Source organism: Balaenoptera ricei, chromosome 8, assembly GCF_028023285.1.
Source record: "Balaenoptera ricei isolate mBalRic1 chromosome 8, mBalRic1.hap2, whole genome shotgun sequence".
Lineage (NCBI taxonomy): Eukaryota > Metazoa > Chordata > Mammalia > Artiodactyla > Balaenopteridae > Balaenoptera > Balaenoptera ricei.
The window spans coordinates 37,300,133-37,326,395 of NC_082646.1; the positions used below are offsets into that span (position 1 = coordinate 37,300,133).

The 26,263-nt window shown below is 34.5% G+C and overlaps 1 protein-coding gene across 2 annotated transcripts in view; it reads right to left on the reverse strand.

The window, feature by feature from the left end:
* The window catches only part of CNTN5 (contactin 5), a 1,402,912-nt gene extending 1,394,944 nt beyond the window's left edge, over positions 1-7,968 (reverse strand). For both annotated transcript variants that reach the window (XM_059930535.1, XM_059930534.1), the window contains exon 1: positions 7,649-7,968. The gene's annotated coding sequence lies outside the window, so the exon portion shown is untranslated. The remainder of the gene's footprint in view (positions 1-7,648) is intronic.
* Between the last annotated feature and the right edge of the window lie 18,295 nt (positions 7,969-26,263).

Here is a 26,263-nt window from a genome sequence, read left to right on the forward strand (position 1 = left end):
AAGCTTCACAGCTTCACAGTTAATCCACCCCTGTAAAATAAGTATCACCAGCACCAGCACCATAAATATTCCATGCTTAATAACTGAAAGAAATCAAGCTTATTTATAACAACACATAAGAATTGCATATTTTCACAGCATCTAAGCTATGTTCGTTTTACCATAAATTTGTCTATATCATCAAGAGACTAGATGGGTCTAAGATACTAAAGTTAGCACTATAATGAGATGTAGAAAAACACAACATTCACTTGAAATGGTTAGGTGAATCTTGGAAGAAAAAGTACTTCAAAATGATTTAGGTACTAGGAAGTAAATGCAGCAATTAGCGAAAGAACGCTAGCATGAAATAATCTATGCGGGAAAGTCTCAGTAGGAGTAAACTAACAGCCGTCTCCAAAAGGAGAAATACTGAAAATTTGCATCTTAGCTGTATATACTATATAACTGCACATTTCACACTGAAGTGTATTCACCCTATGTGCTTATTTCCTCCACCAGCCCATGAACTACTTATTGCCCTTTATATTCTTACTTAACTACAACTGCCCACTATAGACCATTTGAGTGAGTGAAATAATGTAGAAATCTCTTTCAATGTGAAATGAATTACGTTTTGTTAATTTTACTCACTGAGGTATATACCACCAAGACCACATTTGGGAATGAAAAACAAACAAATACAGTCATAAGTTTTCAAACACACTTATGGTAAATTTTCATGAAATCAACTCTGGATCACTTAACTTAAATCTCAAGTAACCACTCTTTCCTACTAAGGTTACTGCTCTTTGAAAACACTGAAAATTTCAAAGTAAGTTGTAGGTGAGTAAATATCTAAAGACAGTAAAAATTCAAAAAATATTAAGGACCATTTATACTTTGAAGTTGGAGAATATATTTTATATATTCTACTAGGGTTATTTGCAAAGTTTGGTTATATTCATAGGGTAGAAAAAAACCTCAAATTAGCCATTAATCATTTCAGCCAGTCTTCCACCTCATCTTTAGTACATTAACTTGTCACCTTTAAATACTCAGTATTTAAAGGAAAAGAGAGTCTTAAAATATGAAGTCACCCCATAGGGACATACAAAAAGCTCTTGTCTTTGTCTAATACAAAGAAAAGTTTGAGAGAAGACATCTGTAAAAATAATATTATATCAGAAACCCAGCAACATATAATTGCCTTTCCACTGAGTTGCACTGTGCCAATTTTACAGTTTATCATGTTCAGCTCTACAGAAGAAAATTTTTAGCATATATTCATTCTAAAATAATTTACATCATGTTATTAAAATTAAGCATAGAGGAACTTTGGTTCAGATACAATGATAACTAAATACTATTACAGGCTCAAATTTGTTCTCTGTTTAATTCCTTTATTATTATAACAGTAAAACTAGAATTTATATAAAAGTTGATATTTGAGTTATAAAATTCAGAGAAATACTGCCTATTTCTAGAGAACTTCTACTTCACTTTCTGCTTTGCATTTTATTAAATGCTAAAATTGTTATAGCCCTAAGGAAGCCCATGATTTAAATTTTATCCTAACTTGTCAATTCACAGGAATATTTTCTCCTCACATTTCTCATTGATTTTCTATTTTGCTTAGTGTCCCATTAAACATGTATTACTGAAAAAAACAACTGCCAATACAGAAAAAAAGTATTAACAAAAGAAATGGATAGTCCTTTATAAATATACAGCGGAAAAAATCAATTACATTTCTTTTCCTACTTGGGTTCGCAGGTTTCTTAACTGAATCTGTCAAAAACCTTCTCCCTTTTGATTTAGCTGTTGAGTGCACACTAAGTTCATTGTGAAAAAGTTCACATCTAGCAATTAAGTCGTCTAGACATTCAGTTTTTCGTTAAGAGAATATGGGTATAGCTGTTTCCTCTGAGTTAATATAATTGGATTTTTAGTTTTCTAGTCTTAAAAGACAATGTTTTACAGATAACTAGTGGCAAAAAAATATTACATATACTTATGTCCTAATCTTGATTTGAGTAGGTATCAAAATAATTAAGATTTTCACAGCAAGAAAAACGTATAAACTATAAAAATCTCTGACCTAGACATTAAAGAGAACTGGGTTCTAATTCCATCTTTTCCACCAAATGTTAAACATGACACTTCACCTCTTTTTATCTTTATTACTCTTCACATTAAATAAGTGAAAATACGAGCGCCGTTAAGACTCCCCCCAACACTAAATGGTATTGTCACCTTTTTTCTAAGCGTCCTAATAATTTATTTATCATCAATAACTCATGTGATTTGTGCTTATATTTAATGACATGCTTACTTTAGCATTAGAAACTCTCATTCACTAGCTCACGCACTGTCATTAGAATAATGGCACTGAAAGAGGAAGAGTGTCAAATTATGAAGTTTAAGGTATCAATTAATAAAAGACATAACTTTTGAATTTCTTATCTTTAAATATACTCAAAATTGACAAAATTAATCATCATTAACAAATAGTTTTATTAATTTTTTAACATAAGAGACTAGATTAAGCTAGTCTATATCTTTTAGATAAGAATATAAAGAGGAAAGTTTCAAAATAACAAAATAAGACAAAACCAAAATCTAACTGAGATTAAATATGAGGCTTTTCTAATGTTTTCAGAAATACTGGGGTGGGGGGGCACTTAAATTTGTTTAGGTGCCCAGGAAACAATTTTACATTTAATGACTATGAAAAGTCAATTAAATAAAAATTTATTTCTAGAAAACAAGAATTCTTTTTTAAATTCCTACTGTAACCTGTATTTTCCAATTAATATTCATCTTCGTCATCAGGGATTTCATATTATTCTGTCATTTTAGGGGCTATAAAGTACAATAGTATCTTATCAAATACTGTATCATTTAAAACTCAATTCTTGTATTAAACTGAAATGGGAGAACTTAGGATAATTAAAATTAAACTCTTTGTTACCTTTACTTTCAGAAAATTTTGTTCTTTAATACATATAAACATGAAATTAAATATATGAGAAAATAAAGATGAAAGTTCATATACTTAAAAGTAAATTTTTCACCAAATAAATGTACCATTTCTCTACTAGTTATCTCCTAAACACAAACTACTGCAACTACTGAAATATTTGTGAAAATACATTAAGAATCTTGTTTATGACTCTAGACATTATAACTATAATTACCCTATTATGAAATCTCTCTCAATAAGAGCCCCTTAATTGTTTTTAGCCTCATGATGAATGTTTCTGCCAATATTATGACTATCGAGAGAAAGAGAATTTCAATCTACCTTTTATCACCTAACTGATCAGCAAAATTTCTCTTCCTAAACTCCATATGCTATAGTTACTCTACTGGATCATAATGGGAAATGAGATGATTTCCTTCTTGAGCATTTAGTAGCTAGAAGAATGATAAGGATCAGATTCTTATTCCCTCTCATAAAATGTTTATGCATATAATTACACTTTGCCAGTCAACAGTCACAAACAAGAGTTTTTGATCACTCAGATGAATGAAATACTTTCACCTTCCTCCTTGCCCGATATACAATTGCTCAAATTTTGGATAACGTTCAAATTAGCCACTTTAACCCTTAAGCAGGTCTATATTTTAGAGTAAAGACACAAACTATAAAGGTATGTTTGTGGGGAAGCTTATACAAATACCTTAATACTTTGTTTTCTATCAAAACTGCAACTTTTTTGGTTTATACAAGTGAATATAAGAAATATTTGGAACCATGACTGGAGTAAGAGTAACTGTGCAAGTTCTACCAGATCTTTTAAGAGAAGTCCACTTGTTAAAAATAAATAAAAAGTGGTATCCACAGGGAAGCAAGTTATTTAGGTCATTATGGATTTTTAAGGGACCACTGAGAAAACGAGAAGAAAAATCTGTTTTGCAACTGTGTTGTTAAATGCATTCAATAAAACATTTTTGGAATTGTTTAAAAATGACAGTGATCACAAGGAATTCCAGCTCAAGAAACGCATGGTAAAATAACATGACTGTACTTTCTAAAGTTTCTCACAAATGAAAAATCTCACACTAGTTTATATTAGATTAAGAAGTGGTGGATTCATTGATTTTTTGATTTCCACAAAAAGAACAGAACTTTGATTTATTTTTCAGAATTACTTTATTGCCTATTTCTGGAGTTCCATTTCCCTGTACTAGAGAAAAGACGAGCTTCCATGTTTTGGCTGACTCTTAAGTCTTATAAGCTCATGTTTCCATTGAAACATTTAAGAAGTCTGTAAGGTCAAAAATACAATATGTGATACTCTGTAATATGAATTAAAGACTGTGTTTTAACTTCAGGGGTTGATAAGGATGAAAATGCTCAATATTTAGCTTATACACATATTTACAACAGGTAAAACATAAATGAAGTTAAATACATAGTCATATCAAGTTCATGGGAAATAATTTAATACCACCACACAACTTAAAAAAATTTAATATCTTCCTAAAAAGTAAATATATAATAAAGCCATTTAAAAAATTCTTCCCATATCCACTGTATCAGTGAAACACTACCAAATTTGTTTTATTCATTTTCATGAAAATAATTAACAAGAAAACTGTTCAAAGTATCTGGGAAGACTATAAACGGATAATATTCCATTTACCACAATCTTTCTAATGTTATACACTTGAATATCAAAAAATATAGAAGAGGAGATATTAATTGAAAGGGGTCTGGGCAGAGACATGGGATATTGTTCATAATAGTTTTTAATCCTAAATATTAAGTGTTACAGAGTTTTTATATACTTCATTACTTTTTAAATGCACCAGTCTCTAATGTAGAGCTATTGATCACAGATGCTCAGAAAACAGACCTCGCAGAGATTCTACCGCTTTGAGCTTCCGACCAGCCTCTTTCCTGCTATAAAGTGCTAAGAAGTTCATGTGACATATAAGCACAGCCTTGTAACACTAATTTAAAATATCTTGTCAGAAATACAAACCTCTCTTACTTTATGTTTGTATCTTCAGTAATAAGAAATGAATAAATCTGAGCTCTTGAAGTCAGAATTTTGAGACACCAAATTATATAAATGTATGGGTCTATTTAAATTAAGAGAAATAAATTTCCGACCTCTCAGTAAACAAATTTTTTAAACATATTTAAAAAGAGAGACAATTCAAAGACTACAGGTAAGCAAAATATGTGTGGTAGGTTGGATTCAGCATAACACTATATTTTAAGCATCTTGGCCTCATCAAATTCCTAAATTAGTTTTTAATGGATGGGGAACAGTAAACTCTGCTATAAAACTTTGTCTTAGCCAATCAAACTTAAATATAGTTAAATCAACTTTAACCTATTACAGCCATCCAGACAAGTTTTCACTTTTTTTAATTTCATAAAATTATATCTTTGTTTTAGCTAGAAGTAAGACAAACTCCCAAAATGACTTGGCTAGCATAGCGTGCCCTTACTTTCTCCATCTAGACAGCCCTCTGTCCTTTACTGACACCCTCTGGTCCTGATCACTAAGTCACTTTTGACATTAAACCACACTCCAACCTCTTCCCTGAAATATAAATATATAAAGAAATATATATTAACCAGACCTGGTCCATTTTTAATAGATAGTGTTACTTAATTGGACACATAAGATTAAACTTTCATAAGAAACTAATTTTAATTATTTTTTAAAATAAACATAGCTTATGTGTACATTCAAGGTGTGATTTTTCATCTTCCTAACTTAATAAAGATTTCAGACCACCTAATAGTTGACGTATTGCTCACTTTGGGAAACACTAAGGTATTTCAGCAATCCATTTAAAAATCCCACGACTGTAGCTTTTCAGATCTATTTTCAAATGCATCCTCCCATGCATGTGCCTCAGAATTTACAGGCAAAATCTGGCATTTAGTTAATCTATTGGGGTAATGTTCTTTTTTCTAACTTTTGAGAGTTCAAACTTTCTATCAGTTGTATATGGAATCAAAGAGAAATTAAAATGAAGTTTTCCCTCCTCATTTTTTAGTTTTCAGAAGTTTTAAATAAGAACAATTTAAAAGCTCCACCAATCCCTGCACAAAACATTGGCACTTACATTGTAACAAGCATTTCACTGATTTTCTGTTTTCAAATATGCTTTAATACCATCTCACCACACTCCAGCTACGTTACTTTTCTATTTTACTTTTTATATCACATTTCCTTTTTTAACTTTTAACTTTGAATTTTGTTCTTTGTTTCCTTCACTAGCCTTACTTGGTCTTTATAACATCTTTTATTTTTTAATCATTTGTTTTATGTAATGTATTGTTGCATAGTCATATTGTTTATTTCCACTTGAATCAAAAGAACATATACCTGTCAAGTTTCAGACTCAATATACTGGTCCACATAAAACTTATAATAATTTGAATATGAAGTAGGAAAATATGCCAAGAAACATTTGCAAGTGGCTTAAAACTGATTACAGGCACTTTGAGAAAAATAATGACCTAATCATTACTAATTCTTTTATGTTTAAGGTCACGATATTAATCACGATGAACTCTTTTAAGCTTGCTGTGATAGTCATAAGTTATTTTGGCAGTCCTGTTGTAGTTCAACAGTAATCAAAAATACCTCTATTAATTTTAAAATTTGATCACTATTTATTTGTTTGTATCCTAATGTATATCTCTTTCTTTCATCCTTATTTCCAGCTAAAATTGAGAATCAAGGTAGAAGTTTGCCATCTCTATATGATTTTATCTTTTAAATTAAGGAAAAAACTTGATGAACTGAACACAGGTAAGGCACTTCACATACAACAGTTTAAAAGTTTTTTTTTTGCTTCCAAACCCGTACTTTAATTAGCGCATTGATTACATTTTTCATGACAGAGAGGTTATGAAATGTAAAAATAAAATAATTCTAAAATAAATAAGGGATTCTTGGCTTTTCAAAATAAAGTTAATTAAAACAACTTAAAATTTTTGAGGTTGTTGTACACTATGTTCATATATATGCAAATTAATATCCTCTCCCATTTTTCAATAAAAAACTCAATAAGGATGTCTGAACAAATTTTTATAATCCTTTAAAATATCTGTCACATTCCTACACAACATTGAGAAAACACCTCACCATAATCCAAGATACTGTTTTTTCAGTCTCTCGAACTTTGCAGAACTCCACTTATAGAGCATTCCTACTGAATTTAACAAGTTATTGCACTGCCAAATGCCCAGTTATCTGGGCTCTATCCTCACAACCACACTCCCCAGTCACAAGACATACATCCAGTAGCTGAGAAAGACATCCTATTTTTTGAACATTTAGTTTCTTTTGTAGAAAAAATCTTACCCTCTCCTCGCATTTGTCACCTTACAGTTTAGCTGTAGGAATTGTTTACTCTCATTCTGCATGACATTACAAGATAACACAAATAGGTTATATTTAGTCTTGCCTCAACTTTTCTGACCTGAAATCCCAGCAGAGAAAAATAACATGTTTGATTAAAAAAACAAAAACGACAACAAGCAGCTTTCTGTGACAGTTTTAAAATTCTGGCAACACGGCAAGAAAGGATGGCTTTGCAGAAGCGAGCGTGTCACAAACTGTCAGCGCCTGGGAGACCAAGTGCACAATCACACACAGCAGTCACCGGCGAAGGAATGCCAGCCACTTACCAAGCAGACACCAGACTCCCCCGTCCTTCGTCCGTGACTCTCAATTCCCGTCTCCCATCCTCCTGCCCGTCGGCACAGTTCAAATGGAGCAGTTGCTCGGGTCCTCCCCAGCCTGTGGCAGAAGACAACTGCCGAGTTTTTAATCCTTCAGAGGGAATCCTCCACCTCGCCCGGCCGCTCCCTGAGGAGGGGACCCAGGTAACACATCCTTCCCGCCGGGCGCTTTCACTGCACTTTGGAGGCCGCCTCCTCGTAGTCACGCTCCTCAGCTCGGTAGTCGGTTATATTCGGAAGTAGGTGCGGCGCCTCCTCCGGCTGGAGCGTTTGGGGCCCTAGCGTTCCGGCCAATGCGTCCGCGCCGCCCGCGCGCAGAGCCTCTGACTGGCTGTGCGGCCCCGCGCGGCCCGCGCCCCGCCCCCGCCCCCGCCCCCGCCCCACCGCCGCCCGCGCCTCCCCGCCGCCAGGCTTCAGTTAGTGCGTCCCGGGGCGTGTAGGTCCCTTTGCCTCTAGAAGGGTTTTCTCTGAGCCTCTACGCGTCTCGCTAGTCTGCTGCTATTTCCCTCCGCGCCGAACTCCGGATCCCGCCCCGCCCCCGTTTTCTGACCCGCAACATTCCCGAATTTCAAGCACAGATTCCAGCGCAGACGCGACGGCGACAGACCGCACGGGGCATCTCGGATGAGTCCCTTGCGCTCTCGCCGGCTGCCGTCTCTCTTCTCTACGATTCCCAGAGTCAGGCGCCTTTACCTCCCGCGGCAGCACCGACTGCTGCGTTCCCTGAGGTTGGCTCGAGAGTGGACTTAACCACTTTGGAGAATTTCCTCAGGTCCTGCCTTGGAAGCACTTGTCTTTGTTTATACACTTGCGAGTTTTATCTCTGGACTGTTAGACTCTCTGTTTTTATTTCTCCTTGATTCCCCACCTGCCCCGGGGTCACTTCTAAATAAGCTAAGGAAATAGTCGGCTTAGTCTCAGACAGCAGCCCCTTTCTTTTCTGAATTTTTATAGCGCAATGGATGTAATTGGAAACAACACAGGTAGTAAATCCACAGTGTGGCAGCTTTAGTGCCATTGTTCAGCCAGTCCTCCTACTTTTCCTCTCTCTGAGTCCTTCTCTAATTATCTCCATTCCTTTGATGTAATTGTTTGTTAAATTCTGTTACATTTCTTTTGCAATATATTTCCGTAGATCATGGAGTTAGCACCCGTCCCTAATGGGAAGGCAATCCCACATACTGTTTGCTATTTCTGTACGTCCATCTCTGAAACTGTGTGAGAGCCTCAGGTCACACCCGCTGCCGGCTGGTGTGCGCTTTTCATGTGCGTTTGAGTCCAGCCTGACCCTGCACTGAAGCTGTTTCTTCTCCTCACTTAATCCCCCGATGGGGTCTCACTGGATCTAATTGGCAAGGAGAGTACAGTGCCATGCAGCCTGTAGCTGGAAGCCTTCCTACCACTAGATCTGTGTTCTTGATTTTGCAGCTTTTCTGGTAATTAAAGTTAGTCTTTTTCATGTTTCTTGGCTTCTTCTCATTCATCCACACATGTTGTACAAACAGCCAGTCTCTGCTTTTAATGGCTACCCTCAGGATCTGGGCTGATTTCTTGTTCCATAGCAAAGACAAATTTGTGTGCTCACATTTAATGCTTCTCTACCCTTCCGTACTTTTTATTTTCTTTTTCCCACTTTCCAGTAATTACGTTATTTTCTCTATGTGTTAACTGAGGGATTGTTGCCGAGATTCGACTTCTCTGGGCTTTTTCTCTGCTTCGCTGGCTCCACTCCAGCATCAGGCTGTTGGTTCACAGAGAGAATCACCAGGACTTTTATAACCTCTTTAAATATATCACAAAATAGATTGAAAGTCTAAGAGCTTAAAGTATTTTTTTATTGTGCAATGGGATTTTTGTCTTTAAATGTTTATTATAATTGAGCACATTCAGCCTTGGGATACAGAGGTTAAACTTGCTTATAGTTTGCTTCACTTCCTAGAACACCTTTATATTACATGTGATTTGATAACTGGCATTTGAGTCATTCTCTCCTGTAGTTCATACATTTTCTTTCAACTCGTGTTGTTTTAGAAAGGATTTAGATTGGCTTTCAGAATTTTTTTCAATTAAAAAATTAATCAAAAATGTAGGTCAGTCACATCAAGACATAGGGTAAAGTGGTATTCTAGTAGGAGAGATATACCAGGAATGAGCCAGGAATGAGGTTTAGAGAGAAAAATTCATTTACATTTTGTTAGAAATGGCCTTCAGTTTGCCTTGAAGATAGTAGCCAATGTAAAGAAGGAAACACTATCAGTCACATGATTCATGGTACCCTCCCACAATTAACATGAACAAGGAAATTTATGTTTTAAATAATATAGATGGATTAAATCTTTCTCCTTTTTAAATAAAAGATTCTTTATAAAGGCTTATGATGTTTTTGACTTTTTATAAAGGAAGTGATATTATTACAAGAATTGGGCAGAAACATATTTTTGAAACAAAGAGATGATGTAATAGCACTTTTCCTTTTGAGAGCATCTGATAATTTAGAGGGAAAGAAAGGGAAGGATGAATCTGGTTAATTTCTGTTATTTCGAATTTAGAATGTTAACTTCAATCATTAATTTAAGGGTCACTGGGTCATATGGACACATTTCATCAAGATTCAGGATGTGTGACTGTATTTATTTTCATTTCTTTTATAATTTATACTGTTCCATTTAATAATATTAGACAATTCTATATTCTATATTAAAACTATATGTTCTACATTAACATCCACATATGTGCTATATGTGGATATATTAGTCTTTTTGACTTATACATCTTCCTGAAAATTTTGGAATTTTGCTATGATGTAGTTTATCTTTGTGCTGCATATTGTTAAATTGTTGTGTTTGGAAAGTGAGGGCTGTATGGATCATGTTCACCTTGGTATCTTATCATATCCACAGGGTTCAAGTATATGCAGTTCAACATTTGAAATTAGAAAAACAATGCATAAAGTAGAAAGCAGAAAAAAATTTCCCTGTAGGAGGTCTGCCAAGAAGAAACTAACTCATGTTTTTCAAATCTTCTCATATGCGTCATAACTAAGATTTTCTCTTATTCTCATGTGAAAATGGGATTTTAAAATATTGTCCTGACTTACAATTGTAATTAAAAGACATAAGAGTATTCATTCCCTCTTGTAAAATGCTAATGCTGTTTACTTTGAAAAGTCATTATTAAAAGATCTTATGTTTCTATTTCAGAATATTACTGACATTTCTTAAATAACCAGCTCATAGTCTTCCCTGATAAAATAGCATTTGAACGTTAAATCAATTAAAATACTGTTTAAGTGGTTTAGTGGGTCATTTTCTCCATACTATGGTTAAGGTACCTGGATCTAGCTGTCATGCTGCTTATCTGAGCTTGTTGTCTAACCATCTTTGTGTAAATGTCTTAATCTCTTTATCTCCTGGTCCCCAGTGGGCAAGTGAGCAGATGCAGCACATCTGTAGCAGTTGAGTTGCCTCTAAGCTTTTGTCTTATTTGTGTTACAGATTTTTTTCTTTAAATCATGCCCTCTTTTTTCTCTCCTTTCATATGACTCAAAGTTCTAGGTTCTTTTTAAGAGAGCATAACTAAGGTTATATCCCAACAAATTGTACCATAAAACATAGGGAAACACAGAGCAATACTCAATTCAAGTTCAGTCCTTTTTCTTGGATCACCTTCTTTGCTTAATAAAGCCACTTTCAGCATTTGCATATTCTGTTTTGATGTTTTAGTCCTCTATACTCTGTTAAAACGACTAGTGAGGGACTTCCCTGGTGGTCCAGTGGTAAAGAATCCACCTTCCAATGCAGGGGACATCGGTTCGATCCCTGGTTGGGGAACTAAGATCCCACATGCCCCAGGGCAACTAAGCCCACATACCGCAACTACTGAGCCTGTGTGCTGCAAACTACAGAGCTCATGCACCACAGCTAGAGAGAAGCCCTCACCACAATGAAATCTCCTGCGTGCCACAACTAAGACCCAATGCAGCCAAAAAAAAGAAAAGAAATAAAATAAAATGTCAAATAAAACATTTAAAAGAAAGAATAGTGAACGTGAAAATACTTCAAAATAAAATTAAACACATTAAAATCTTGCACTGTCTGTATACACTAGTATTCTCTATAAATATAAATAAAACATGACGATCCAAATGTAAACTTTTACTTGAACCGGACAACATATGATGATTTTAATTTTATTTTAGGTTTCTTAGAACATCAGTTTTAATATTTACATCACAGCTGTTTTGTGAAAGCAGAAATAAACATATCTTAATCAGACTTGGAAAATATACTGACTTAATTAATTTAACAGCTGCTTCAGTTACCAGCACTAAAGAGCATAGCCTACTTTGTGGATGTCTTGATAAAATCTGCAACCACAGCCATCAGGTGGTGTGAGAGAGACTTCTAATTTGACTGTTTCGGTGCTCATAGTGCCAGCTTTTGCTTACAGAGGTTGTGGACATAACTAACCTCCTGTAAGTGACCCTCACGCTCACCCTCTGTGACATCTTGGTCTAACAAAAATGTTCTTCCTTAGGAAAGAACAAAAAAACACTGGCAGTTAAACTAAGATTTTAGAAAACAGGGGTAAAAGTTGAAATCTTATGAATTTAAAAGTAAAGTTTACTTATTATTAGTTTCCATCCAGTAGCTTCATTTAGATAAGCACTTACATTTTTTTTCTTAGATAAGCCTTCAGTATAAGAATGCCCATCAATTTTAATACACTTACTTTTATAGATGTCTAATTTCCATTTTGTATAGCACTCCATTACCAAGATCTTCTCATATAAAGCTGTTTCTGTAAAGAAACAAAACCTAGGATCTCTCTGTTCGTGAACTCATGTCTCCAAATAGTCTCTGTTTACACACCAATCTTCTCAATCTGGGATAAAAATTTCTAATGGCTTCTTATATTCTGTCTAATTGACTTTAAAGGATTTTCTTATGTGTATTGCACCTTACTTCCCACTTCATTCCTGTCTCCCAGATACATTAACTAGACTTTTCTTTGACTTTTTGAGCCAAATCGGAATAATCTTCCTTCAAAAAAATTTTGCTATCAAATACTATACTCATCTTTCTTCAGCTCTTCCTAGCCTCTTTTATATCTGGACTCATAGTTTGCTTTTTTTTCCTAATTTGTATTTATAATTCAGCTTAAGAATTTTATATAGGTCTTTCTATATAGAACTAGACTGTATGCTTCCTGTGGACCAGCAACTAAATTTCCCCCACACTCTGATTAAATGTGTATTCAAACTTTTTTATTGGTTGGGTATTGTACATATAGGAAACCTCATTTGTCTGTCTGAGATGCACTCCAGCAGACTGCATTATGCAGAAGCAGAACATTTTCACCGCCTACTTTTCTGTTCACCAGTAAACCTGTAGTTAGCAATTGTTACCACTAGATGGCACTCATGTTCTAATTAGGAGTGTCATTTAGGTTCTGTCCTGGGGATTTTTCTGATTTCTTTAGGGAACTCAGAGGAACCCCCAAATTGCAATTGAGGCTATAAGAAGGGTTACGTATAAACAACTTAACATACAGCATCTAATAAACACATCATGAAGTTTCAATGTGTCAAATGTTTAATAGGTGATCTTGCACTTAAAGTAAGAGCTATCAACATTGGTTAAGGGCTAACTATACATTAGGCATTGAAATAGGTATACTTTAGATGAACTGTCCATTTTATCTTAATAGTCTAGCTGCAACTCAAACTCAAGTAACCTGCGTCCACCATGTGTTCTTAACCAGTTCACTAAAGCAACCCCTATTTTAATTAGAGTAAATCAATCAAATTACCACTTAAAAAGTACCAGATGCAAAGAACAGACCTCGTGTACAGAGAATCCAATAAATGGAAAATAATTTTAGCACAAGTGCATAACAAGATAAATGCCATATTAAACGTATTAGTTGGCACTTATTAGTTGGCAGTTTATGGAATTCTTGTTTATTCTCAGGGACATATGATTCACTCAAGTGACATTTATTAGGAACTTACTACTCCAAGCACTATACAAAGATGAATAAGAGGTTTTAACAAAACTTTTGTTTCAGCACTTCAAAAAGTGAAGTCTCTCATTCTAGTGTTTTGCCTAAATAATACTTGATTCAACATGCTAATTGGCACTTTTGGAGGAAAATACATAGTTTTCACAATAAGTGCTGTTTTGTTCAGAAGAGATTACATTTTGGTGTTCCAAATGTATTTGTTGTCAATTCTATTTATATCAGGTTTGCTCTTTGTAAATTAAAAAAAAAAATCATTTTCCGGTCACCATGTCAGCTTCAGCCTGGTACCCAGAAATTGGGCTATGTTCTTTCTACCTGACCCACCACCCACCTTCACTCATGGTAACTGGTAACAGTGAAGGGATTAGAACTCCACTGGCAATTATTTTCTTAACGAAGGAGGCCCCCTCTGGAATAGCTGCTTCGGCTTTGCTGCTGACAATGGTAAAAACTTGCTTTTTGTCTGTGAAATTTTGAGATATAATTTATAAGCTATGCAAGTACAGACATAACACCAATATTTTGTGCTTAAATAGCACCTTTCTTGAAAGAATCCCAGGCCCATTTAATATGGTGACAAAATTAATCAATATGGTATTACTCCATGACACCGCTTTTATACACCTCTCATTATTTCCTGTGCCACATTATTTGCATATGTACACAAACTTTATATGAAAGGAGAGAATCATACTCTGTGAACTTGCTTTCAGTTGCGATTGGTGAAGAGATATTCCTAATGAGATGAAAAATTATTGTACTTCAGGTCCCCAAGTACAAAATAATGCAATTTTATTATCAAACATTAACCGATTCTTAATTATTAGCTGGCACAGGGCTGACAGTCTTGTAGTGAAGAGAGAGGAGTCCCTGTTGGACAGTCCCAAGGAAAACCAGAAGGCTGAACAAGGTGGCATCATATCAGCTCAGGCTTGTGCTAATGAGATAGCAGATACTGATAAGAACCCAGCAGCAGAAGAAATCATATCAAAACACACTGGAAAACAATATGAGACAAAAAAAAATTGACAATGTTTGCTGAAAAATGACAGCAGTAGGTGTTCTACACTCATAGTGAGCCTTAGGACAATGCCACCAACATTGACAAGCCCTGAAGGGTAAAAGCATGGTTGTTTTACGGTGGAAATCAGCACAGTTAATGTGTAATGATCTATTAGTATTAGTGATAACTGCATGTTTGACTAGGAGAACTTTGAAAACTTTAATAGAAAAGTCATTAAATTAGAGCTTTTTCGGTATTAGATGAATAATGGGGAAAAAATCTTCAGTTTTCTGACCAAAAAATTACTCTTTTAATAAGGGTAAAAATAACCCAATTTCCAGATTCATGGAGGACTCACAGGGAGGATTGAGACTCTATAGCCTATTTCCACTCCAGGCCACCACCTCTGCTTCCCAGGTCGAGTTTGCCTGTTGGTAATCCCTTGCACACGTTCTCCTGGCGAAGCAGAGGACACTCATGACAAGCTACATCTATCCACATCCAAAACAGGATTGCATATTCCGTCCTCCCTTTCTTTTTCTTTATCTGTATTCCCATATGACCTGAATTAGAGTTCCAGCTCCCCTGATTCTCTTAGACTGAGTAACATAAACATGAACCTTATCCTGATTTGTTCTCAACTGTATTAGTTACTTGAAAATAATACATGATCTTTGTGAAGGGAGAGAAAATACATTTTTTTCTTTTTAAATTCTAAATTGTTGACTTTGATATAATTTGTAATTGAGTAAACCGTGTTTATGCTTCATTTTTTACTAACTCTTAACTGCAGACTGTGCACACAAGTATTTTTTAAATGAAAGCACAGGAACCATTTTAATGCTGAAAAAAGTTAACATGGCATAAAAAAGCAGGAGGCATTCTTTCTGATAACTCAATTGGACTTGTCTTCTTAGTGGGATTACTGTCTTGCTTACCAAAGGCAGAGCTGAGTCTACTAGAAATACCCAAGTACATTAAGCTTGTCTTTCTCTATATACTTAGATTTGAGGTTGCATTCTTTTTTTTTTTTTTAATTGGAGTTTGCAGAATTTTTTTTTTTATTTTTTTATTTTTTATTTTTGGCTGCGTTGGGTCTTCATTTCTGTACGAGGGCTTTCTCTAGTTGCGGCGAGTGGGGGCCACTCTTCATCGCGGTGCGCGGGCCTCTCACTGTCGCAGCCTTTCTTGTTGCGGAACACAGGCTCCAAACGCGCAGGCTCAGTACTTGTGGCTCACGGGCCTAGTTGCTCCGTGGCATGTGGGATCTTCCCAGACCAGGGCTTGAACCCGTGTCCCCTGCATTGGCAGGCAGATTCTCAACCACTGCGCCACCAGGGAAGCCCCTGAGGTTGTATTCTTTTGTTTCTGTCACACACCAGTGTCATGATTATTTTCTATAAAAAGAAGTTTCCAAATAAGTATCTTCAATTCTTATACAAAAGTTCAAATAAACTCAAAACGTTTTAATGTTAAACTCTCAGAGCAATTTGGGTGTTAATAAAAATCACATTCTCAAATATAAACCCTTCTTAATATATAATATACTTACCAGTTAAAAATTAAAAATAGAAAAGAGCAGTGTTCCAAGTGTTTCTTGAATTATACTTCATATAAGAAAATATTTATTTCTTCTATTTCCTATCTAAGGATTTATTATTTTACGTTAAGTATTACTTAATGGCCTTATATTTAAGGAAAGAGTTCTGAAATAAATTTTTATTTACAGGATTCCTAATTTGAAGTTCTTTTTACCACTAATGCTCAGATAGCTATATTTAAAATTAAATTGATTTTTCTTCATATGGTAGATTAATATGATAATTAGTACATATTGTCATGTTTAAATTGACACATTCCTTTACAAATGTTTTTACTACTGATTATGTGATACTGTGTCATATACCATCTCGACTCTCAAGGAACTTATAGTCCAAACATGTAAATGCAAAGTCCAAAGCGCTTTAACAGAGATATTCTCCGTATTCTATAGAATGACATGGGAGAACACCTCTCTGTGCATTGAAGGAAGTCCTTCACCAAGGACATGCATTTGAATTGGCTCAGAATGAGTAGAAGAATTGGCTCCAAGTGGCTGAAAGTATCTATGTCTACATCTATATCCATATGTACATCTATACATCTATATCCATGCCTATATCTGTATGGATATCCGTATTTATACCTATATCAATATCTATGTCTATCCAGCTCTGTGATAGGAGCACAGTGTGCTGTCTCAAATTCATGTGTTCTGGAATGTTAATGAATATGGGTAGATGCTGCAGCCCCTGGGAAGTGCAGAGCAGGAAATGACATTGAAGTAAGTAACAGCTCCATTCAGAAAATACTTATATATCATCTTAAGGAACTGGAATCATTGCAAAGTTTTAATCAGAAGGAGGTAATTCTGTAGATGAATAGGCTTGAAGCAGAAAAATCAGATAGGGAGCTGTTATAATATTTTGTAGCCATAAATCATAAAAGAGGAAACTAAAAATGTGGTAGGGCAGCGGATTCCAGAGACTTTTAGGATGGGGAATCAAGAGGACTTGCGGAATAATTGGGCATGCAGGAGGGTGACAGGGAAGAGTCACTGGGCATTAGCTCTTTTCTTCTTGGAGAGCAGAACTAGTATACCATGGTGAACAAAACAGACAAGAAACAGACTCTGCCATCCCAGATCTTAGATTTCAGGGGAAGAGATAGACAAGTAAATAAGACATTACACTGAGCCCATTGTGCTAAGGGGGACAAAGGAGGAACTCTAGTTGCTCAAAAATAGTAGGTTTAGCTGAGATGCAGTCTTTAAGGGATGTATTTAGCAATAAATAATGGTTCATTTTGGAGATAGTGATACAGATTCAATTGTGCAATACTTAAGGAAGTGTACCAAATAAAATTGAATACGTATGTTTAAGGTCATAGATCTTGTTTTGAAAGTGAGCAGGTATAGTTGGTAGCTGATGCATGGAATAAGTAGATTTATATCTTGAGAATGATGTCATGAGAAGCAGTCAGGGCCAAAGATGGAACCTTGGTGAATAGCCCGTTTTAGAGTCATAGATAAGTAAGAACACATAGTGGACGCTGAGAAGGCGATATCGTGTATGAAGGAGGAGAACCACTTAAAAAGATATCAAGGAAGCCAAAGCTGGAGAGAATTTCAAGAAGTGGGGCATGTATAAATGCATCAAGTTCAAAGAACTAAAAGAAAATAAGAATGAAAAACTGATTTTTGATTTGGGTCAAAGAGGCTGGGAGTATACACAGGTGTGTTGCAGATATAAAAGTGCTTCAAAAGCAATGGATAACCTGAACAGATCATCACAATTTTGATGTATTTGTCTTAATGAAATAGAACAGCAGAGAAAAATTGGGTGTCGGGGGGGGAAGGTCCACCTGGTATAACTCTTTATTTGGCTGAATTTCACTTGGGGTCAATAGTACAAATAGATTTGAGGATGTCTTTTTCCTGAAGAGAGATTTTTCAAACATATCATCTTACCATTATTTTCTATTGTTGTTGCTGTTGTCTTTGTTGTTGTTAGAAAGAAGATTAGATTTTTGGAATTCAATTTCTGGTGCCTAACCCATGTATAAAATAGATATAGATGTTCTGTTTATACACACATACCACTTTACTCTTACATTTTTAAGAATGATTTGTTCTTAAAACAAAAAGCACAGTATAACACAGAGCCCTTACTGCAACATGTGTATCATTTTATAACAACACGACACTTGCCAATTCCCAATTGAGAGGATCCGGGCAGTTTGAACACTTACTGAATAAATTAATGTCATAGGAATACTTACTCGTTTAGATTGGTCGCAATTAGAGTGATTCTCCTTGAGTAAAATCCAGTTAAGATTAGTCATACCTAACGTCTTTATGTCTTTATTAATAACACAAATGAATGTAACTAAAGTATACTGTGAACATTCTTAATTGTAAAACAGGGTCCAGTATAAGTTCATTGTCACAAATAATAATTTACAAATAATATGGTCTTAAAAGTCAAATCACTGTTGCTAGATACAAATATGACATCATATATAATTTCCCTCTAACAAACAAAAAGGAAGCAGAAGTGTCCTTCATGCAATTTATACCATTGACTTAGAAATTATTTATTAAATCTGAAATAATAAAATAGTAACCCAAAAGGAAATACACTTCAGATTATTTGGGGGACTTACAGAACAAATTAAAATATACCTTTGCTGTTTTCAGAAGAAAAAAGGCCTAATCAAAAAAGTCTTTTAAGGATATATTCCTTTACTCAAAAAAATGAACAGTGCCTTTCTGAAAGCAGAAGAGGTATCTTCCATATTAACCAATGGACTGGCATGATTCTTAACTATTATCCTATAATGAGAATGCAAAATTATTTCTACAACCATGATAGCTTCTTTTTTCAAGCTTTTTTTCAAGCTTCTTTTGAGCTTGTTACAGGTTAATTTGGCATATACATCTTTTTAATTCTCTTGCATTTTCTGGAGATGAATGATTAAATTTGGTCTTCCAAAATTTTTTGTTTAATATATAAAAAGCTGAGCAGAATACATATTTTTATTGTGGCTTATGCTTATAAACATGGATTTTAATTAACTCGGCAACAACTGATAATAAGATTATTAGCATGTACAAAGTGTGCAGTTAGTAGAAGCAGAACTAGAGGCAATTAATGGAATTAGGTGTTTTTTCTACCAAGAAACTGTATCCTAAATACTAATTGTTTATGCCAGTCCAATCACTGCAAATATCACTAATAGCATCATTAAATCATTCTAACACTACATTATAAGCACTAAGTAGACTTACTGCTTTGGTATTAGATTGGCACAATGATAGGCTTATTAGTATTTTCCATGACTTTATTTGTACTGGGGAAACTTGGTTTTGCAGCAAAGTTTAGTTTTATTTATTTTTGAAAATAAAACATGCTAACTCTGCCATAGGTACAGTATCTCTATGCCACACTCAAAATTACTCAATGACTTTTAAGGTTTTTGATTATTGTATGCATTTATTTTTTATTAAGAAAGAACTAGAAACAGTTATGAAATAAAAGTGCTGTGCCCTAATGACTCCAAAAATGGAGTTTAAGAAATTTAGTAGCAATTACTTTTTTATCTTAAAGATCCATTTATTTTACTTTTCATACTTCGTATTATCCAAAGGGTCTGGCATGAATGTTATTTTGAGGGTAGAGGCAGTGGACTTCTGATCTTTCTTGTGGTTTTTTTATTCCTATGGAAGGTACATTGTCTATTTGACATGTGAGGTATGGAGAGCAAACGTGCTTCCTTCACATCTGTTTGCAACGTGTTCTTTATTGTCTTCCCTTCCTTTTATCAGTCCTTCTTTCTTCTTTTTTCATCATCTTCTATTTTTAATTCTTTAGCAAAAATATATATGAAACTCCAAAAAACAACAAAAGCAGTAGCCTCTCTATTCTGAAAAATATATTTACGCTAAAAGTTTTAAGGACTGAGATGGTCAATCTTTATGGTCTCAGGACCACTTTGCATTCTTAAAATATGTTAAGGTTCCAAAGACCTTTTTTTGTTGTTGTTGATTATATCTATTGACATTCACCATTTAACAAATTAAAACTGAAAAACTTAAAAACAGTTATTTATAATCCATTTCAAACTAGCAATAATGAACCATTGTATGCTACCATAACTATTTTATGAAAAATAACTACATTTTTAAAACAAAAATAGTGAAGTGATTAGCATCATTTTATGCTTATCAAAACTTTAAAAATATCTGCTTTAATAGAAGACAGATTCTCATGTCTGCTTCTGCATTTAATCTGTTGCAATATAAATGTGATTTAGCTGCTGGAAAACTCCACTGTACACTCATGAGAGAATGAAAGTATAAAAAAAGCAAATACCATCTTAGCATTGTTATGAATATAGTTTGATATCATATACCTCCTAAAAGGGTCTTTGGGACCCCAGAGTCCTAGGACCACCTTTTAGAAACCGCTAGTTTTGGGTAATGTCAGTTTTATAAATCAGAATGATTTAGCTAATTGTGCTAAGATTAAAACATTTATCACTATGTCCATAGTGATAATGTGTCCACACATCTAGATTTGATTCATTACTTATAACCATTAAAATAGCTAATGTTAATTAACTGTGTAGAAAGCATTTAGCTACTTAGGTTTTCGGAATACAGGCTTCAATGGTAACCTTTTTGAGCCAGCATTTTCTAAAAGGGACTTTTCCATTACTTATTAAGCATATGCTTCAGCAATGTGACACAGCATTCCATATAATCAGTAGGGAAATTATCATTACTATTAAGCCTTCTAAAGTTTTACACACACACACACACATACGCATGCACACACAACCTTAATAAGTTAAGGGAATATCACCTAATGGCACATTTACATTTTAGAAATTTTTGTTCTAAGGGTAAAATGAATTAAATGAACCCATATAAATCTGAGCTATGCTCAGCCAAGTTTGAGCACAATTATAATTAAATAATCGCCATACTTGCTTAGAAAATTGAAAGACAATTTAAGTATTTAAGCCTCTGTAAAGCATTAAAAGAGCAAATCTCCTCCTCATACGCAGACGTTTTTAATAGTCTTTTACCAGTTCTGTCTCACATCTCCTTTCCAAAAGTCCTCTTTTATCATTTCACAGGCCCAGCAGTCACCTCAATAGCTCTCATTTTCTAAATATTCCCACTCTTGGATCACATATGTTCCTGGTTTGTTTAGCGCTCTATTCCTTCTTTTTCTACCTTCTCATTATCCTCTTAGTTTCTCTTCTTACACTAACTCTGCTTCACGATATGACTCAGTATAGACCTCCTGGCTCTGCCAGTTCTATTTTACCTCCTTTACCAATAATAGAGACAGCAAATACCCAGAGACTGAGCAGACAGAGACAAAATCTGTAGTGAGTGGGGTGAGTAGGTGAAAAGGCTATGAATACATATGATTTTTGCTCTTGTTAAAGCAAAATAATGAATTCCAAAATAAAAAATAAATCATGCTATTTCAACTTTACTTCTGTCCGTGAACTAAGGACATGATTGTGGTTTCAACTTTTTTTTTTTTTTATAACTTTTAAAGTCTTTATTTATTTATTTATTTATTTATATATTTATGGCTGTGTTGGGTCTTCGTTTCTGTGCGAGGGCTTTCTCCAGTTGTGGCAAGTGGGGACCACTCTTCATCGTGGTGCGTGGCCCTCTCACTATCGCGGCCTCTCTTGTTGCAGAGCACAGGCTCCAGACGCGCAGGCTCAGTAATTGTGGCTCACGGGCCTAGTTGCTCCGCGGCATGTGGGATCCTCCCAGACCAGGGCTCGAACCTGCGTCCCCGTGTCTTCTGTGCTCTGCAACAAGAGAGGCCGCAACAGTGAAAGGCCCGCGCACCGCGATGAAGAGTGGCCCTCGCTCACCGCGACTAGAGAAAGCCCTCGCACAGAAACGAAGACCCAACACAGCCAAAAATAAATAAATAATTAATTGATTAAAAACTTAAAAAAAAAAAAATTCCTCCAACAAGAAGAAATCACATTGTGATGTGGAAGGTAGGGGGCTGTTGTGACAGCAGCAGGCAATGATATGGGACTCAGCAGATGTGAAGTTTTCCAATAGCTTCTCAAAGTCTTCCTGTGAGTTACCTACCCATGAACATTGGAGGGTATTTTTTGTTTTTTTGTTTGTTTTTCAGATCCTCCACTTCCTGATGCTATGGAAGCTGGGAGGGATTCTGAGAGCTGATAGCAAGCCTTCCAGATATTATTTACTCAAGCCCTTTCAAGAGTTTTGTTAACCCAATTCTCTGGTTAAATACCACCCTCTAAACCCCTAAAGTGGTCTCAGACTGTATACCGACTAATATACAAACTAATCCCACTTATGAGCAAATTGTAAAAAAAAAAACCTGACCCTTGTGGAAGCGCATATCACATCATCATTCTTTATAACAAGAGTAGTCACAGGCTTCAAAACTGAGCATTACATGGAGAACACATAAGTAAAATGTGGTGAGCTGAATACTTCTAAATGGTAAGAAGTAACAACTTGGAAACATATAAAGAAGCAGGGGTATATCTCCAAATATTGGTGTTAAGAATGAAAGAGGAACAAAATAATGATTCATATTTAAATATCATGTCTATAAATTAAAACACATGCCCTCAACAACACTCCATATTTGATAAGATTTCAGAGCATATTAAATAAGGAGAATAGGTAGCTATGGGGATGGAGAGGTACAGGGAAGCAGACCAGAAGAAAGGAGGGAATACACTCCTAAAATGAAATGGAAAAATATAAAACAAAGTACGGTAAAATACAAAAGGGATAGCTTTGAATGGACATGTTAATGCAGTGTGCTAAGTATGAGCTGAGTAGTACGAAGGAATATAAATTCTCTAAAAATCAGAAAGGAAACAATAAATATGACATACAATAAATGCTTTAATCAGTGTTTATTTCATCAAAGTTCACCCTAGTATTTCCAAATTACCTTTTTATCTTACTACTTTGTTTGTACCAAAACTTAGATTTTGAAAACTCTGTTCTCCTCGATAGTTATACATCTCTCTTATGCATATTTCCTTGAAACTTGTCCCGTGTACCTACATCCATATCCACAATTACCTATGCATTCTAAATTAATTTAAAATGCAGAAACTTTTGAAATGTTGCATATAGCTTCTGCTTTTTCAACATCTTTTTGCAAATATTGTGTTAAGTGAATTCAGGTTTTTAAATGAATTAACGTTTAAACATTTAAATATATTAAATATGTTGAAGGTGTTAACATTTAAATAAAATAGAAGAAACAAAACATACCATAGTATTCTTTTTTAAATACCTGATTTGCTCTCTTCCTCTCCCCTAACCTACAGAAATTTTACAGCTTCATAAGTGACATAGGTGGCCTTCAAGAAATGTTAGTTAACCTCCCCCGTAATGCCAACATCATTTCTATTGCAGATAACTGATCAGTCTTTATTCTTTCACACTATCAGTTTTGTTTGAGAAGTAATGTATTCAGCTCCAAGGGACATGTCATGATTTGTCTGAGCTGATCATGGTGACCCTATGCCTCTGCTAGGGATTGGTTACGGGAAGGGCAATGACACGTAAATAAAGACTGCTTCAGAAATTTTAGAAAAGATTTTCCTCCCTGATGGAGGCAAGAGTGGCATGAGGAAAATGTCCATATGTTTCTCTTCACCTCTCATCAAGCTTTGGGCATAGTCAATGAAAATGTGTTTCTCTAACTGTAGCAGTCATCTTGCCCCTAACAAATAATAAGCCAAAGGACTAAACCAAACTGCTTAAAGAGGGTGAAATGCTTAACATGGTGAAATGGAAAAATAGAAATGTGAAAATAAGAATTCTTAATAGTTTGTTTTCTTTGCCTTATTCAACTATCTTGTCATAGAGTTTCTAATATATTGCCAAAATCTTGTAATTAAATGGGATTCCTATGAAATGTAAAAGCACATGAATATTAATTAGAGGAAATAACTATTTTGAATTTTAGGATTAAGGAAAACAAAAGGATCCAATTATTATATTGTTTCTTATATTCATAGAGTCTATCTGGAGGTGGGAGTTATCTTATAAAGCTTTATAGTTGGGAGCAGATGGCTTATAATTTCAAAATAAAATTTTAAAATAATGTAAAATGTAATAGGCTTAATCTAGGAAACCTATTAAATACAATAATTTAGAAAATTGTTACCTGAATCATTAAATTATTACTAATTACACAGTAGGTTTATAATGTGCTTGGTTAAGAAATCCTTTAGGCCATAAGTCATCAATTAAAAATTCTTAAGTTAGTAACAAGGCTCTAATCAAATTATTATTGGGAAACAAGAAAATGATTAAAAACTGCTTCAGGGATTCTTCATTCCTCCTGTTACATAATAATGTAATTTTGTAATTAGTAATAAAATACTAATTTAACTGTGTAACTGTGTCAAGACTTTAAGTTTAGGAAAATAATATTTCTTTTATACTAACATTTCTTATTTTCTCCATTGTTAAACGTCTACTGTTCACTCTGATGTTGATGGTTGCCTCCTCTCTAACCCTTCTCTAGTTTACCCTTTAAGCTACCTACTATTTTCTTTATAAAACATGAAACTGATAGGTCAGTCACTCTTCTTAAAATACTCAAATTGCCCGTCATTGTCTTTGGATACAATCCAATGTGATTCAAAGACATACATGATTTGGCCGCCACCTCTCTTCTTCAGGCTTCTAGAGGGTAGAAGCCCTCTACCCTCTGCCCACTGAACTAATAATTCCTCTTGAAATGCCTGTGCTAGAAGTGATCCTGTGTTCCACATTTTTGCTAAATTTGGCAGTCACACTTTGTTTTTGTCAATCTACCAGGTATGAAATAATACCTCATGGTAGAGGAAGCCGTTTTGTGTCTTTGTCTCTTTTTATAGGTTTGCCCTTTATAGCCATCCTTTACATTTTTCAAACCCAGATTATTTGTCAAATATACGTGCTGCACATATCTTCTCTCAAAAAAAATTTTTTTTCATTTTCTGTCTATAATACTTTTTGATAAACCAGGTTGCTTAAATGTAATGCAATTGAATGTTTTAAGGTTTTCTGTTAGTGTTAACATTTTAAAATTTATTCATTGACAAGTGCTACTTATACTGAAATGATAAAATATACTTTTTATGTTGTTCTCTAAAAAGTTGTGAATTTTGTTTGTTGTGTACAGTTTTTAAAAGTGTTTCCTTTCACATATAGGTCTGTATTTCACCAATTATTTTATTTTATTTTTCACATAATCATTTTTACCAGTCTAAAATTTTTAAGGACTCCATCATTTCCCATTGCTCAGTAGTATCATTTTTGTCATATACTTAGTATGCACACCCATATGTGACTGTTTCTGGGGTCTCTATTCTGTTCCACTGACCGATTTGTAATTCTTTGAGTCAATACAACACTATCTTAATTGTTATAGTTTTATAAAACTTTTTGATTCTGATAGGCAAAACTTCACATATTAATTTTCTTTATCAGAATTCTCTTGGTTATTCTTATTCATTTGTACTTCTTTTACACTTTATATTAATCTTATCAGGTTCCTCAAAAAACTTTATGGTGGTTTTGATTATAAGAAATTTAAAAAATGTTCCTTGCAAAAGCCTGGTACACACGTTGTTTGAATTTTTTCCTAGTTAACTTTGTATTTGTATTTCTCTTAAACTTTGATATTTTAAGTTATGTTTTGACCTCTTCTGGTGCAGCAATTATAAATCCTATGGTATTTTAAATTTCATTGTCCATGTGCTCATTGCTAATATGGAAAAATACAATGGATTTGTATGGATTTGTTCTGTATCTTCTTAAGTTACTGAACTCAAAATGAGCCAGTTGTAGGGAGTTTTCTTTTTTAGATTACTGCAGTTCTCTGTAGACAATCATGTCATCTGAAAATAGGGACTGTTTTATTTCTTCCTTTCCAATCTGTATGCATTTTTATTTCCTC